Genomic DNA, 16710 nt, shown 5'->3' with positions numbered 1-16710 from the left:
GTTTCTTCTTGCATCAAATAGCAATTTCTTTCACTTGTTCATAATCAGGCATGAAAAACTTTTCTCATTTTAAATGAGATATCTTGTAAGGCGAGTTTTATACTTAAAAATTTAGATATCATATAATAAATTTTCAAAATATTTTCTTTTATATCTCAGTGAAATATTATTAAAGAAGGAAAATAGCAGAGTATGTTAAAAAATTTAGATGAAATAACTAGTGGAAAGAATATTTTTTAAAAATGTCGTTCCATGTATGTATTCACATTAAATTTTCATGCGAATATCTCAAACCCCATAAAACTAGACATGAATTTTTTTAAATTTCAGGTCTCGAAAGAGGACATAAAATGGTATGTTTTTAAATCCAATCGTCATTTTTGTTCACAAATGGTGGAAGTATGAAATTTGTGTGTAGTTGAATTTACTATATGGTTCAAAAAGATTTATTGTAGTTACCAAAAGTCTAGTAGTTTTTTCATTTATAAAATTTATGCTATCATCAGAATGAAGATGAACTTGCGATGAAAATGCTGAAAAAACATATAGTCGCATAATAATTATATCATATACTCTTTCTGTACAGTTAACAATTTAAAAGAAATTTAGTTTAATTGAATTCTATATATTTTCTAAATTTCCTACGGGGTTTTGCATTATCCGTCGATTCTTGCATTAATTGTCGGCTGTTTCACTGAGCTTGAAAGCTTGAGGTCCAAATCCCCTTTTACGAATTCTGGAAGCCCTATTGAGGTTACGAAATACTAGTTTCAAAGCAATCTCAAGGACTTGATAATGCCTTCCACTATATAAATTTCAAGTACTTGAAAGAGACTAAGGGATTTCTCAAACAAAATTGGGGTTAACATTTCTTTAATAAAATAACTGTGTTGCTCTAATTATATAAATTTAAAGTAGAGAAACTCACAGTGTAGTGTTATAAAAAGAAATAATAAAATATTCTTATATATACTAATTTTTATTCATTCGAAATTTATTTCATTTTATATTTCAATCAGAAATTACAATATTATTCACCATTGGCCAACAAGAAACCCAGTCAATATGCATATATAGTATGTAAATATTATCTCCAATATGTAAACTTTGTCATTAATATATAATATTACAATTTGATTGAATGTTAATATTCATTACTTTAAAAATTTGTAATATATTGTTTGTAAATTTTTTTAATTTCAAATGAAAAGTAATATTATCACTATTATTTTCTGCAAGCTTTTATTATATACTAATAGGAATTGAGATTTTATATTTTTTAATTCTTTGAAATATCAGGATTTTAACACAAACTCATTAATGCTGAAAATCAATACTGTTTTTGAATCGTACAAACCAAGTGTATACTGTTTAATTAAAAGCTCAGCGTGACCTATAATATAAATTGTACATATTCATTTATATATACGCAGAAAATTGCTTGGCTGAAATATCCAATTCGTTAGACTCTCAAGTGCCATCTAGTGAATTGATTCAGACAGTTATTTCTTATCAAAAATTTTCATATTACTATTGGCTTGCGGATAAGACGTTCAAAATTAGACTGTCTACAATTTATTGGAAGAAGCTCTAAGAAATTAAATATGTTAAAGTCAACCTTTTTTTTCTTACAGTTTAATTGATAAAAAAAGAAAGAAAGCACCTATGTTTATACAGATATAATATGAAATATTTAAGTAATAACTGGAGCTCGTCTTTGTGAGGCACCTCGAGGGTGTACACATGGAAAAAGGTAGCCTTTTGTCTATACTTCTATAACTTCACTCTGTAAGTTTTCTTCTGTGCCTCATTTTACTACCCTTATAATTGCCCGCTACTCCATGCTACACTCATCAAGTGTGAATCATTCAAAAATTCACAGACTTCATTTACTGATCAATTTCTCTGGATTTCCATCAATGACATTTTACTGGTAATTAGCAGTACTTCATTGATTGAAATCACATTAATTTAAAAGTATCAAATTGATACCAAAAATATCAAATTGATACAAATTTTTATATCAATATGATATTTTTGGTATCAATTTGATACTTTTAAATTAGTGTGATCGCAAAAATTCTATCACTAAATGATAATATGTAATTAGAAAATTTTGAATTTATTTTAGAAATTGATTTATCGTACTGTAATGTCCCAACATAAAAAACGTCATATTTTCAAAAAACAATGAATTGTCTGATGGGACATTCATAGCCTGCGTTTTTTCATACGCTTTACTTATACATAGAATCTGTAAAATTCACAGATTTTCAATATGTACGTTCACTAAATTGTTATGTTAAAAGTATATCATACAAATATTTTACGATTAAAAGTTTCTGTAATCATTACATCGCTTTTTCAGTTAAAAATACTCAGAAGGAGTTTATTTTAATTTCAAAAACTATTATTCACTTTCGAATTCCTTTTATTTCTCAGTAGATTAATATCTGTAACTTTTATCAGATATAGATTTTTTTCAAGTATAAACTTGGGAAATTTTCAATATCTCGGAGTATTAATCTTAAATGTGAAATAGTTTTCAAATGCTATAGTCCCCAAGTCTAAATCAGCGATAACCACTGATTCCAAAAAGCGTATATATATGCTGATGAATCAGATAAATTTTGCTGATTCAGATTTAGAGAGTAAACACTTCTAGAATCTATCCTGTAATATTGAGGTGCATAAATATTCTCCAAATCCCACTTGACATACAAGCATATGACATAAAATTTTGTGACATAAATTTCCGTTAAAGTAATAATCTTATTATGATATAAAATTCATTTGTGTAATAAATCTCATTAGGAAACTTATATGGCTTATAAAACTTATTTGATATAAATTTCGATTAACATAATTAACATAACTTTTTATGCCTTATATTATATTTGACACAAAACGCATTTGACAGAATTTGCCGCACTACTTGCCACAATTTTCACTTTAACCCACTTGACATAAATTTTGATATAATTCTCACTTGCCATAAATCTCACATTGTCGGCGCTTGCTTGCTACGCACAGGTTTGTACAGGTCAAACGTCGACAATGTAAGTTTTATATCAAATAAGACTTATTTTTAATTAAAATTTATATCTGGAATTTATACCAATTGAATCTTTTATGTCAATGAAATTATGTCAAATAAAACTTTTGCCAATTAAGGTTTATGTCAAGTAAGACTTTTGTATTATGTGAATCAAAAAATATGTTAAATGATTTTTATATTAAGTGAGTTTTATGTCAAGGGAGATTTATGGAAACAAAGTTTTATGTCAAATGATATTTTTATCAAATATTCATGCGCCTCGAAATATTCACCCTATTTTGTAGAACTCCGTTTTGTAAACGGCCTTATATCCGCGCAAGTACATAAAAAGTTATGTAAAATTCACTAAATTTATTTTTTTCGTGTTGATACTAAAAAAGTGATCATGAAATCATGTTAATAATAAAATAATAAATTATTACTATTGTTTTGATTGTTATAGAGTTCTTCTGGATTCACAAAGAAGTCTTCGAAAATGAACATTACAAGAATGCAATAATTAAGGTATTTATAATATTTTATTAAAGACATATCTTCATATGTAATTGTAATTACGTGAATGTAATAATATTTATTTAACTTCAGCCTATTGGCCCAGAAGTGAACTTGGTTTACAATGTTCCAACCTTACACAGATTCATATCCATATCTTTCTACATCTTTTCGTTTCTTTCTAGTTCTTCTTTTTCCTTCCACAATTTTTTAGCTATTCCAACCTTTATATTTCCATAACTGCAATCAGTAATTACGTGAATGTATGTTGTACCAAAAATGTTTTAGATTCAATTGCATTATTTTTAATATACAAATCCTCGTCATAATTGTTGTTGTTCACAACGTACACTTTTCTCAAATATAAAATTTTTGAAAAATAAATATTCTAACAACATAAAATATAAAGTCACGAGAAATTCTTATATATGCCTTACATTTTAATACAAAATTTCAGCTCAATTCATCAAGTATTTTTATACGAAAAAACTTAGAGAGAATATTTTCATGTGGAATCAGATGACCTGACAGTCACATTTTCTTAAAATATATCGACTGCGTTGTACGTTACCCTAGTAATATAATAGCGCCGTAAGATATACAGGGAACACTCTTTTCCAGTAATGTCATCCTATTAATCATCTAAATTCATTTAATATATCTTTCCTTTATTAACGTTATTTATATTATATATATGATTGAATGTGTTGATATTAAAAATAACTTTGAAATTCCGAATTTCTATATAAAAAAATTGATTGCAATAAAAAAGAGAATAAAAAAACAAATGGAATGTTCTCGTAAAAATAACGACATTTGTTTCCAATTATTTTTAATTTATAATATTTGTGCGAGTACGATTTTCAACATTGGAAATTAAATTTTCGTATTCGTATAGGTACTATATCATATTCAATTTCTTCGAACCGTAATTTTATTTCTGATATTGATGTCCAAATATGAGAGAATCATTTATTTACCATCGAGACTCCAATTATTGGTGTCAATCGTAATGAGCTTTCAAACTCTCGTTGGTTGGATACATATGTATGAATATTGTTGAATAAAAGTGATTAAATGTTAAACTAATATTGCTCTAGTTTATTCGTTCGTCAATACTCACAATGAATTAAACGAGTTCAAAATAACATTTCTATTGAGCAAAAAATAATATAAATATATATGTAGCTGTGAAAATATATAACGTGTAGAAAATAATTGTACAATAACATTAAAATAATAATAGTGATAAAAAAACTATAAAAAGTGGATTTATAAAACTAGTGCAACAAAAAACACGTATATTTAATATATTTTTATATTCAGGTAGGATGCAATATAACAAGATAAAAAATATTACTCAACCGCACAATACCAAAATTGCTGCTTTTGCTTGCGACGCTTCGAATCATTAAATCAATAGAGAGCTAAATAGTGCTGTTCAAAGTTATTGTAGGTAAATCGAAATCTACATTATGTAAATTAAGCAGAATAATATCAAAAAGTAAATTCTAATTATTTGGAATAATTGAAAATAGTAAGATAAGAGCTAGATGTTTTGATTTTATTAAAAAATAAAATATCTATAACTGAAAGAATCTTGGGCATGCAGACGTCCCAACGGGAATGTCAAAAGCACGAAATACAGAAACGCTATGCAACTTCTGCTTGGAGTGAACAATTCCCCATGTTGGGAACTCTGAGCTCCCAAATCGGTGTAACCGCAACACAAGACGGAAATTGTCGGTACGATTGATGCTAGTGCAGTAGAAAACATCTGCTGACTTTGAATCCCGATATTTTTGTCTACAGGGAATGAAAAACAATTTTAAACTTAGAAATATTATATAAAGTCTAATTCTAATGAATTAAAAATAAAAATCTTTTTAAAAACAAAGATTACGATTAGCAAAGTTGCTAATTTGCTTATAAGTTAAAGAGGGCTTATTTCTTTTTGCTTGTTTGGTGCTCCAATAGATTCTATAAAAGGATTTATCATATTGCAAAACGTGAACAAAAAGATTTTTATTAAACAAAAATATTTTTTTGTGCGATACTTCTTTATTCATTATTTGAGCATGTTTTCTAGTATTGTTGAACATGTCACTTCAATTAAAAATCAACAATAAATTGTTCACTACTGTCGCCTCATCCAATTCTATCCTATCAAATTTGAATTGATGCAATTTAACCTTTTCAATGGATGAATAAAGACCTGCACTGTAAATCATTCAATGTCCAGTATAACAATTGTTTATTCATCACTTTCTGGTAATTTAGAAACTTGATGTTCTTGTATGAAAATATTTAAATCAAATTTTAGTTTTATACTTTTCACGATAGAGCATAGACAAAAAAGCAGACTCAGGTCAGTCCCTTGTTAGCGTGAAAGATATGAAATATTACACATCGAAAAAAAATTGGTACCCGTTTATCAAAATTTTACCAAGCACAGGGTTTTGTTGTTAGAATGATTACAAATCTTAGTTGGTAAAATTTACTTATAAATTTTAAGTTTTGGTCACTAAAAAAATTAGTTATTTCAACTAACTTTCATGGGTACTCTCTGGTAGTAAAAGCTTGGTAAATGCTACCCACAAAAATAAGTATAATTAACCTGTTCAAAATAAGTCACAATAAATATAGTTATACAGGGTGTTCCAAAAGTATGGAAACTTGCAAATATCTCGAAAAGTACGAATTTCTGTAAAAAATGTTCAAGACAAGAGTTGTTCCAAACAAAAAGATGTACATCTTTGAAACCAAAAAATTGAGCCCGGAGCCCAATGTTGGGCACTACAATGAAAAAAGTGGTTTTCTTAAATGAGACCACTAATTTTCAGTATCAAATTCGTAATCCCCATGAAATTCTGCGTTCAGACATGTGGTATAAGTGCCCAAAATATTGGGCCCACTCCAAGATATTGGGTCAAAAATTTATCAACAGATAAATAAATTTTAAAAAATCACATCTTGGAGGGATTTTGAGATCACAGGATTAGAAATTGGAAGCTACTTTTCAAATTGGGCATAGAGCCCAATGTAAGATTCCGCAGCCCAATGTGAGACCTACAGTAAAAAAATTAGTTTCCTTCCATTTCGTAATCGTTCTGAAATTCTGGGCTTAGACTTGTGGTACAAATTCCAAAAATATTGGGCCCTCACATTGGGCTGCAGAATCTTACATTGGGCTCTATGCCCAATTTGAAAATTAGCTTCCAATTTCTAATCCTGTGATCTCAAAATCCCTCCAAGATGTGATTTTTTAAAATTTATTTATCTGTTGATAAATTATGGACCCAATATCTTGGATTGGGCCCAATATTTTGGGCACTTATACCACATGTCTGAACGCAGAATTTCATGGGGATTACGAATTTGATACTGAAAATTAGTGGTCTCATTTAAGAAAACCACTTTTTTCATTGTAGTGCCCAACATTGGGCTCCGGGCTCAATTTTTTGGTTTCAAAGATGTACATCTTTTTGTTTGGAACAACTCTTGTCTTGAACATTTTTTACAGAAATTCGTACTTTTCGAGATATTTTCAAGTTTCCATACTTTTGGAACACCCTGTATAGTTCAGGTATTTCAGTATATTTATTCCTAATAAATTATTCACATCAGAACATGAATGATGAACAATGAACATTTAATGAATTATTTTCTTCAATTTAAAATATATAAAATTAAGAAACAACTTCACTTTGATGTTAAAAAAACATAAAAAAAACTCTCCACAATGTAATAACAGAAAGTAAGGTTAGATTTTGTAAAATGACTTTAAACCATGTATACTTGAAAAATTCTTTAATAAAAACATTTCACATAATGAAAGCACGACTAGGTCATTTTTAAGAACAATTCTTCGAATTTTAATATTTTACTTTGATAATTATGCACTGAACACAACGCGATATGTCCCTACAACGCGCAACCACAAGTGGTATATTGCAATTTATCGCTGAAATACGAAGTACTTAAAATATTGCTAAAATCAGGGAAATGTCCGCATTTAAGAAATATTTCAGCGTTCGTTGCATAAATATTTTATTGAAATATTTTAGAAATTTTCAATTTCTAATGAATGTTACAACAAATTAAAGGTGAATTTACAATTCGCAGTACTTTAAAAATTTTGAGGATAAACCAGAGTTCGGAACGAAAATTACTTTGTGAATACATAATTTAAAGTAAAACGTCTGAAATGTGACTTTTTGGAGGAGATTTTTCACATCATAATCCTTTTTGCGTGAGGGATAAAGGCCAACGCACAATAGGTTCGTGAACGTGAAGCATAAGTTAAATAAGGATAGAGATATATTTTTATCCATTCTATCTCATTCAACTCGATCGCCAACGACTTTCATGAATCTATTGTGCGTTGGCCTTAATACACCATTGAGCATGCATTCTACCATACATTTTTGTCATTTTAAAATTTGTGATTTAAAATTTTTATATATTTTCAAAACTGATATCAGATTCGTATAATGAGCAATCTAAAATTCTCGAGAGTAAATTTCTTTAAAATAAAAAAAATTTGTGTACTGATAGAAGTCAAAGAAAAAATTCTTTCATTTCACGAGATTTTTAGTAATTAACATATGGTTTCTTTCGCAATATTAAAAAATAAATATTTTGTATTGTAAAAATTATTTTTTTATCCAAATAATTATTGAGACCATACCATCAATGACAAAATAAAGCATGTAATTGAAATAACAAAGGTAAGTAGAAATAATAAATATTAAACAAGCAGAGTTGGGAATTTAAATTTTTGTTTACTCACCTCACTAGTTTTCGGTATTATTATATTTTTAAGAAATATTATAATACAATTTTAAATTCTCCGTCAAAAAATCGTAACTAGAGCTGTGTAAACATCTTTAAAAACTCCTCTGAAAAAGATGTCACATTTTGGACTTTTTACTGTAAACAGATAGTAATTTATATTCCCAACTCTGCTTATGAGTCGTCTGCAGTTTAAAATTTATTATTTCAACGTACCATTATTATTTCAATTACATAATTATTTTGTGATTGATTGTTGTTTCAATAATCACTTTAAATATTTCAAAATTTGCGAATTGTAATCTCACCTTTAATATGTTGACAACCATCAACATAGGTTAGTGTATTCTTTAACTTCAAAAAAGTGCTTTTTTATTCGATTGTTTATTTTATACAATTTTTCTTTTATTTTACACTTGAAAATCAAAATAATATTCATGAGCTAAAAGTTTTGAACGTTCATATGAACGAAATATTTTTTTCAATCTATAAATTATTAAAAATTATGATGTCAATGTAAAATAAAACAGTAAATTAAACAACTATTAAATTAAATAACTTCTTTTTAGATATTTAAAACAATATTTTGTAATAAAATTCGTACTTAAAGAAGTTGCCAAAAAAATTTCGTTCATTTGAACGTTCATAAAAATTGTTAGCTCATTAATATTCTCGATATTAAAAAATTTAGTAAAATCTAGAAATCAATTCATAAACTTTTCAGTAACTGCGTACCGTCCGTGACAGTTCTATTTTGATACCAATTTTAGGTATCGAAAATTGATCCAATTAATGCGGATCAAGTTGATACCACTTTTGAGTATCAAAACGTTGCAAGCCAAATTAATATCTTTAAAAAAACGTTAGCGCTGTAAATGAAAGAAATTTCATCTTGAAATAAATAATAAAATGCATTGAATTCATTTTTTTGAATTGTTGGAATAATTGTATATTCGCGCTTATATCTCGCTTGACTCTGTCAGTAGTTGCTCTTACGTCACAACCGTATGCGCACGCAGTCCTTCCTACTTCTTGTTCTTGCTTCGACCGTGAACGTCTCGATCGTCAACGACCTCCCAATAAACGACCGTATTTATCCTTATTTCCGTGTTATTTATTGACTACATCCTGCCCTAAAAAAACTGCATGCCGACAGGTTATGGGCCCAGCAACGATTCGACTGCGCTGGATGTAGCATTCGGTAAGAATTGTCCAAAATTCTGTTGGTCGCGTTTGGCGTGCTCGCGGCGTCCTTGGCTTGTCGCGCGGAAGCCATTGTGATATTGTGTGTGCCCAGAACTGTAACGAGGATTCTAACGATTTGTATGTGCCCAGAACTGTAACGAGGGTTCAAACGATTTGGAACGAAGTGTGCGAAGATATGAAAGAGACTCTTATTAAAAATGTCGACAATAAGGAGAGTACGTACTCGAGAACGAATAGACGCTCTGTGCGTTGGCCACTTTCTGTGCAAACAAGAAAGCACATTCCAAAAAGATATTTTCTTTGACGACTGTTAACGACAGGAATTTGGGTTGCAAAAGGTGGAACGAATGGTTTGAGTGGGTAAAATGTTTTACATTTCAATAATCGAAATTTGTTTGACGACAGTTGGAATTCAGTTTAATGACTGTTTTTAATTTTTATATAAATAAAAATTAGCTTGTTGAAGTTTTCGATGAACGACAGTATATATAACCTATAATTCACGAATAGCTTAATTCTCGAGAAAAGATATTTTAAACTAACGAGTTTATTATTTCATTGCATTTTATTTGCTAAATATCTTTAAATTTAATTAACGAGTGTATGATCAAAGTAAAAAATATTAATAAAATAATTAAATTAAACGATTTGTGAACGAAATTGTGCATAAAAAAAAAAAAAAAAAAATTTGACTATTGGTCAGTAAATTTTCTACCTTATCCGTTGTGGTTTGGTAAGTGTATTGTCCGCTAGATGACAGTCTTTAATTTCAGAATAAAATAAATACGACTGTTTTGGTGTTGAATAATATTTACAGTAAATGACAGTTTTAACACTAGATATATATGGTTAAGCTCTAGTAGATGACTGTTTTAATGACGAATATTTGATGGTTGTGTCCAGTGACAATTCCAACCTCAAATTAAATAACAAGTGAAAATAAAAAAAGTAAATTTTTAACGAATGAAAGAGTTAACCTAAAAGTTGACTGTCTTGTTTCATATTTTATTTAACGAATGATACAAGAAATCAAATTTATTTAACGACTGTTAAGGAACTAAATAACTAGTTAATTGATGGTGGTAATGTATTAGAAAATAAAAAAATAAATATCGATATATAAAATTCAAAAATAAAATATAGTGCACAAATAATTTCTGTTTAAATTATATACATGTTTATGAAACGATGTTCCAGCTGAAAAATATTACGACTGTCCGACTGTGTGAAAAATTCTTTTGAAGAAAAGAATTAAAATACGAAAGTGATTATATTTAACGAGTATACAGTGTGACGAATTTATTTTACTATATTTTGATGATTTTGTTATAACTATATAGTTTATCAAAAAGTACTTTTTAAACAAATATTTAAGTTAATACTTAATTATTGCTTGACGTCGTTAAAAATAAAACGCTACAAAACGAGAGAAGGACCAGTTTTACAAACGAAAGTTTATATTTTAACGAAAAGTTTTGTTTTATTATGACAGTATTTACTGACGAGGAGTTATAAACTCTTGAGAATTTATTTGTGAAATTCTAAGACACATGAATCCGCTTATCTGGGTTGTTTCTTTTTGGACGGAGTTGTGTTCATTCCCGAAAAACTTAAACAACTAGGTTTGTTTTTCGTAACAATCGACAGTAACGAGGGTTGGAAAAACGAATCAGTTCCAAATTATTTTAGCACGTGTTCTGTTTTAATGATTTAGGAGCAGACTATCTTCGAAGCACAAAAATTATTAAATGACAGTTTTTCTTGATTGTGTCAATTGACAAATGTTTATTTTGAAATTTACCTAACGATTTGTTTTTAAGGTGAAATTCACTTGAATACGAATGGATAAGTGCGGAGAAAGGGTCAAATCCAGTTGACGGCGACGTTCGATAGCGTTGGGAAGTTAATACCCAGTGGATCTTGACACAAATTTTAACTCTGAATATTCCAAGAAAAATTGACAGAAATTTGTTTTCTGATCCAATCGAAGGAACGATAATCATCTGGAAAATTCAGAATTTTATCTATGACTGTTCAATTTCTTCGGATAATGGACGATTAGTAATCGAATTGAAATCAGATTGTTCACGACAGTATACGAATGTATTTATAACGATTTGTTTATATTTAACGACTGTACGAGTGGGTTGTCGACAACATATTTAAATGACTGTTTTATAAACTTTTAAATTTGTCTGGTCAATGTGTCACCAGAAGAAAATAGAGGTCCTAGAAAGAAAAATAGTTACGACAAGGAGAAATTGATTAACGAAATGATTGATTTCTATCCCTCAGAACGAAACTGAGACAATTAAAAACGAATGTTGTTCATAAACAATGACTGTTGAGGACGGTTAAAAACGATAAATTACAAAACGACATGTAGTGTAAAGACAGTAGAAACGAAAGTAAATTAAATAATATTTATTTATAAATTATACGACGATATATAATTCAAAGATAGTAAATACGAAAGTAAATTGGAAGACGAGTAAAAGTGAATTAGAAAACGAGAGTAATGACCGAAATGATTATAAAAACGAAAGTAATTTTAATAACAAAAACGAAAGTATTTTCAATAATAAAAACGAAAGTATTTTTAATAATAAAAACGAAAGTATTTTTAATAATAAAAACGATGTTGATCACTATAAGACGAAAGACAGTATTGACGATTAATCAAAGACGGAAAAGGAAGATATCAGAACGAAAACTTATTTGGTGATTTTAATCATAAATGACAGTTTGAATGTAAACGACAGTATTAACTCAAAATTGGCAGTATTAGCCCTTTTAAAGATAAAACGATGATGTTGACGATGCATAACAAAATGCAAGAGAAGGAAAACTCTAATTTCAACAACGAGACAATGATATTAAACATCTAAAACGAGTTAGAATTGTAAATAACTTAGATCTTTCCCAAATTTAAAACGACGACTGTTCCTCTTATTCAAACGACATAAGTAGAAAATAATAAACGAGTGGTTAATAAAAAATAAATAAACATCGACAGTAACTAACAATGGTTTTAAAATTAATAACTGATGCTTTCAAAAATAAAGTTTGAGAGGCAACTGAAATCGAATTTAGTAGTAAAGACAGTAATATTAATCATGATTGTAAATTAAGTTCACGAGCTAAATTTAAATATTTATACGAGTTGTTAAGTTGTAAATTACAGACGGTAGATTTGTTTCATATTATAAATACGACAGTTATTTCTCTACAATCCTTTTAACGATGAGTTAAGAGACGAACAAATTAAAATTTTGAGACATTAAAATTGATGTCGAGAATTTTATATATTTCAGAACCAAAAAGAAATTTTAAGTAAACTAAGCGAATTTAAACGATGTGAAGTAAAATTTAACGAGTGTAACTGAAACAATTATATATACTTGAATATGATACGAAATGTGAGACGACAAAATTTTTAGTTCGGTTTGTGAAATATTTTTAATTATAAAAACCAAAAAATAAAAAAGAGAAGAAAAATGACTTGCCTTTTTTTAAAAGTTTAGATTATGAAAAACACGAAGCTCTTTAATTCAGTGACGAATAAAGATTTGATTGTTTGAAATTTTTATTATTTTTGCCGAAACAAATTGAATACAGGCGAGTAATAAAAGATCTCTGAATTTAATAAAAAAAAAAAAAAAAAAATGACAGTAATTGCTTCAAAATACTTTAGACAAACAAAACGAGATGTTTAAATAAACGATATGAATTTTACGGTATAAGACACATAAAAAAAAAAAAAACGATTGCTATCGAAGGAATCAGTAAATGTTACAAATGTCAAAATCTTACCTTTTATAAGACTACTTTGGAAGTATAACGACTGTCGATCAAATAAAAATAGGAAAAGGAAAAAGAGGTAAGAATTTGATCAACTCAGATGACAAGCCCAAATTTCACTTATTGAGCCATCAATGTATGACAGTTTAAAAGGTAAATATAATGACCAAAATGTTAATTTCAATTTACTTAAACGATCCTATTTTAATAGTAAGTAATTTTATACAATAAATAACGACAGATAATTACGAAACAGATTTGTTTATAGAAGGATAATTTATAATCTCAAAAACGACAGATAAACGAAACAGTACGAGTGAAGAATCAAAAATTGACTTTTCAGAACTCTAGAACAGTAAATCAGGTATAATAAATCAAACTATTATTACGTCAATGCCTAAAAATATTTTCACCTTAATAGAAGAATCATGTAATAATCATGTAAATATTTTTAATCCAAAAACGAACGATTTGTTTGCGTCAAGTTTACATGAAAATCTATAAGTTCAGCTACTTCAGATAAATTTTATTGTTTTCGACACGACTGTAGTTTATGAAAAACCGAATCAAAATAACGAAATTATGAAAGCCTAATGAACAAATAAATAAACGACTTGATCAAAACGACTGAAAAAGATACAACTAGTTATAAAATGATTGACGACAGTTATAAAAATGTTAACAATATTATAAATTCAAGTATTGACACTTTTTAATAAAGTGAAGATCCACGAATGAAAATAAATTACTTATAATAAATATTCTAGATTAATTTATGCCTTCTGGGCATTCTCATAACGATTTTGTCAAAACTAATAAATCTATACGAATTAATACGAATTGATTATACGAATGTTGGGTATCTACATAAGTCACAGGAGTTATATAAATTATATAAAGAATTGCAGTCTGTAGAGTTACGACAGTATTCTAAATTTTAAAGTATATTCATTAATTAAGTAAAAGAAGTTTTACTTTTGAAACGACAGGAATAAAATAATAAGACCGTAATAAACTATTTATTCGAATCATTAATAATAAAATTTTATCCTATACACTTTCGCAAAAAACATCTAGATGCTTATAAACGATTTTTCTCGAAAATCTTTAGTTGAGAAACTGAAAACGAAATGAGTTTTTGCATAAGAAAATTTATTAAAAAAAATCGCAAAATTTGTTTGACAGTAACGAGAAGTTTTATTAATTACGATCAAATCAAAATAAAAAGAATATATATACAAAATTAAACAATTGAGGTACTGATTCACAAAAGTATAGAATGACAGTCTACTAATCCTGATACATATCAATAAATAGAATCTCAGAAAAAATTTAACTAAACGATACGATAAATCAGTTGATTTTAAGTTTTCTAAGTAAATTTGCAACAAACGATTAGTTTAATATAAATGATACAAAACGATTCGATTGATTAGATCATTTATTATTAACAAAAAAATGTGTTTATGGTAAGAAATACAATACAGCCTAATTGCAGAAACGAGTTTGTCATCATACGATTTGTTCATTTAAATATTTTGTTGATAAAGTAAATTTTTAGAAAAACAATTATGTGTTATTAAAAACGGAGGGAGATAAAAATAAAGAATAAAATTAAAAAGAGTAGTAAATCACGAAAACGATTGTTAGAAACGGAGGGAGAGAAATTTAACGAAAATATTAATAAATAAGTAAATAAAAAATTAAATTCACAAGAGAGGCTTTTGAGATTCATAGTAAGAAAATATATGAAATTAGTTAAAACCAAAATTTCTAAATTTACGATTGTTTTGCAAAATTAAACCTTATCGAGTTTAAAAGATGAGTTCATTAGGACTGAAAATAAAACACAATAGAAATTTTATTTTCCATTCATATTAAGATTATAAACGATTAGTTAACTCTTAAACAAACGATAGAATCTAAAAATAAAAACGATTGGTTACGAACAATTAATAACGAATTGTATTCTATGATAAAGAGTTAAGTCTTTGCTATAATAGATTAACTAATGACAGTTAAAAATTATACAAAGTCAAATATCGATTTGAGATAAGTTTTTTTTTTTTAAACAAAAAAAATACGACAGTTTATGAACTGTTAAATTCAAAGTAAGGTTAGTAATTCGAGATTTTAAAAAAAAAAAAATTAAAATTTATACGAAATAGAAGATATTGATGCGACAAAATCTATATTACTTTTTGTACGAACAGTTTTAGCGATGATAAAACATAATAATTTTTCTAGTAAGTCGATAACGATAAATTATTTGTTAACTACGACAGTAAAGAAATGTTAAATTATAAATTAGAAAATGTTAGAAATCAAAAAAATTGATTTTGTTTAAAGGTATAAAGTTAGGTAAACCAAAATGTACGATAGATATGAAAGGGACGACTGAAGGACTGCAAAAATATGACAGTTACACAAGAAGCATACGTTGAGAAGAATTTAATGAAATTTTGTCCAGATAATAAACTTCATAAAATCAGCGAATGTAATATGACAGCTATAAAATAAAGAACGAAGGGAACGTAAATTTGATGACATTTTTAAATCTTATGAAAAATAAAAAGAAACTTGACATTTCTTATAGAGAAACGATTATTAATTTTCTATACATACATAGAACTAAGAGCTTAAAAACAGCTATTGTAATCTTACCGAAAACGAGTGGAATTTGATCAGAAAAATTATCCAATATTTGTATGGAACAAAAATTATTTTTAAAGTTCGTAAGTAGACGAAACGATCTGTAAACTTATTTGGATATAAGTTTTTGCCAATTGTAAATAATCCATTTCGAATAAGTTTTTATAATACGACTGTTTGAAGATATTATCTCCTGATATGTTAATAAACAAACTTATATGGTTTAACGAAATTTGAGACTGAATATTTTTAGCCATGAATCATTATTTTAACATAATTATAACGATTAGTAAATCTTTGTTGAAAAGGTTTATCAAAACCTTCCTTACGGTGACTGTTAAATGTGATAATAATAAAGGTGCAACGATGTGTGCATAAACTAATGGTGAAATAAATTGAGGCATATGACAGGACGGATGTTCATCAAGACTATATGAAATAATTTGTTTAATACAATGTTGAAAATATCGAATGGTTTTCAACTAAAGAATAATTGGCTGATATAATAACGAATAACGAAATTATGAAATAAAGTTTTAATTAAGTGTCAAAAATACCGAATAACGACAGTTCTCTTAGGTAATTAAGATGAACAACTAAAATATAAGATAATTTCTCTCTTAGATGGTTCCAATGAACATTTGAAGCATACGACAGTTCCTCTGAGAAAGTTTAAATAAACGACTGAAATACACGATAGTAAACGA

General features: G+C 27.6%; 1 protein-coding gene across 3 annotated transcripts in view; it reads left to right on the top strand.

Moving 5' to 3' along the window:
• Positions 1 to 16710, top strand: part of LOC127279827 (uncharacterized) — a 49900-nt gene that overhangs the window by 19582 nt on the left and 13608 nt on the right. For 2 of the 3 annotated variants that reach the window (XM_051302421.1, XM_051302422.1), the window contains exon 2: positions 3501 to 3562. The gene's annotated coding sequence lies outside the window, so the exon portion shown is untranslated. Of the gene's footprint in view, positions 1 to 3359; positions 3389 to 3500; positions 3563 to 16710 lie in introns of those variants that run through there. The other variant, XM_051302423.1, reaches the window with a different exon arrangement.

The sequence above is a fragment of the Leptopilina boulardi genome, unplaced genomic scaffold, assembly GCF_019393585.1.
Source record: "Leptopilina boulardi isolate dan_hultmark-lab unplaced genomic scaffold, ZJU_Lbou_2.1 LbouV2_223, whole genome shotgun sequence".
Classification (NCBI taxonomy): domain Eukaryota; kingdom Metazoa; phylum Arthropoda; class Insecta; order Hymenoptera; family Figitidae; genus Leptopilina; species Leptopilina boulardi.
This window is presented reverse-complemented; position numbering and strand designations above follow the sequence as displayed.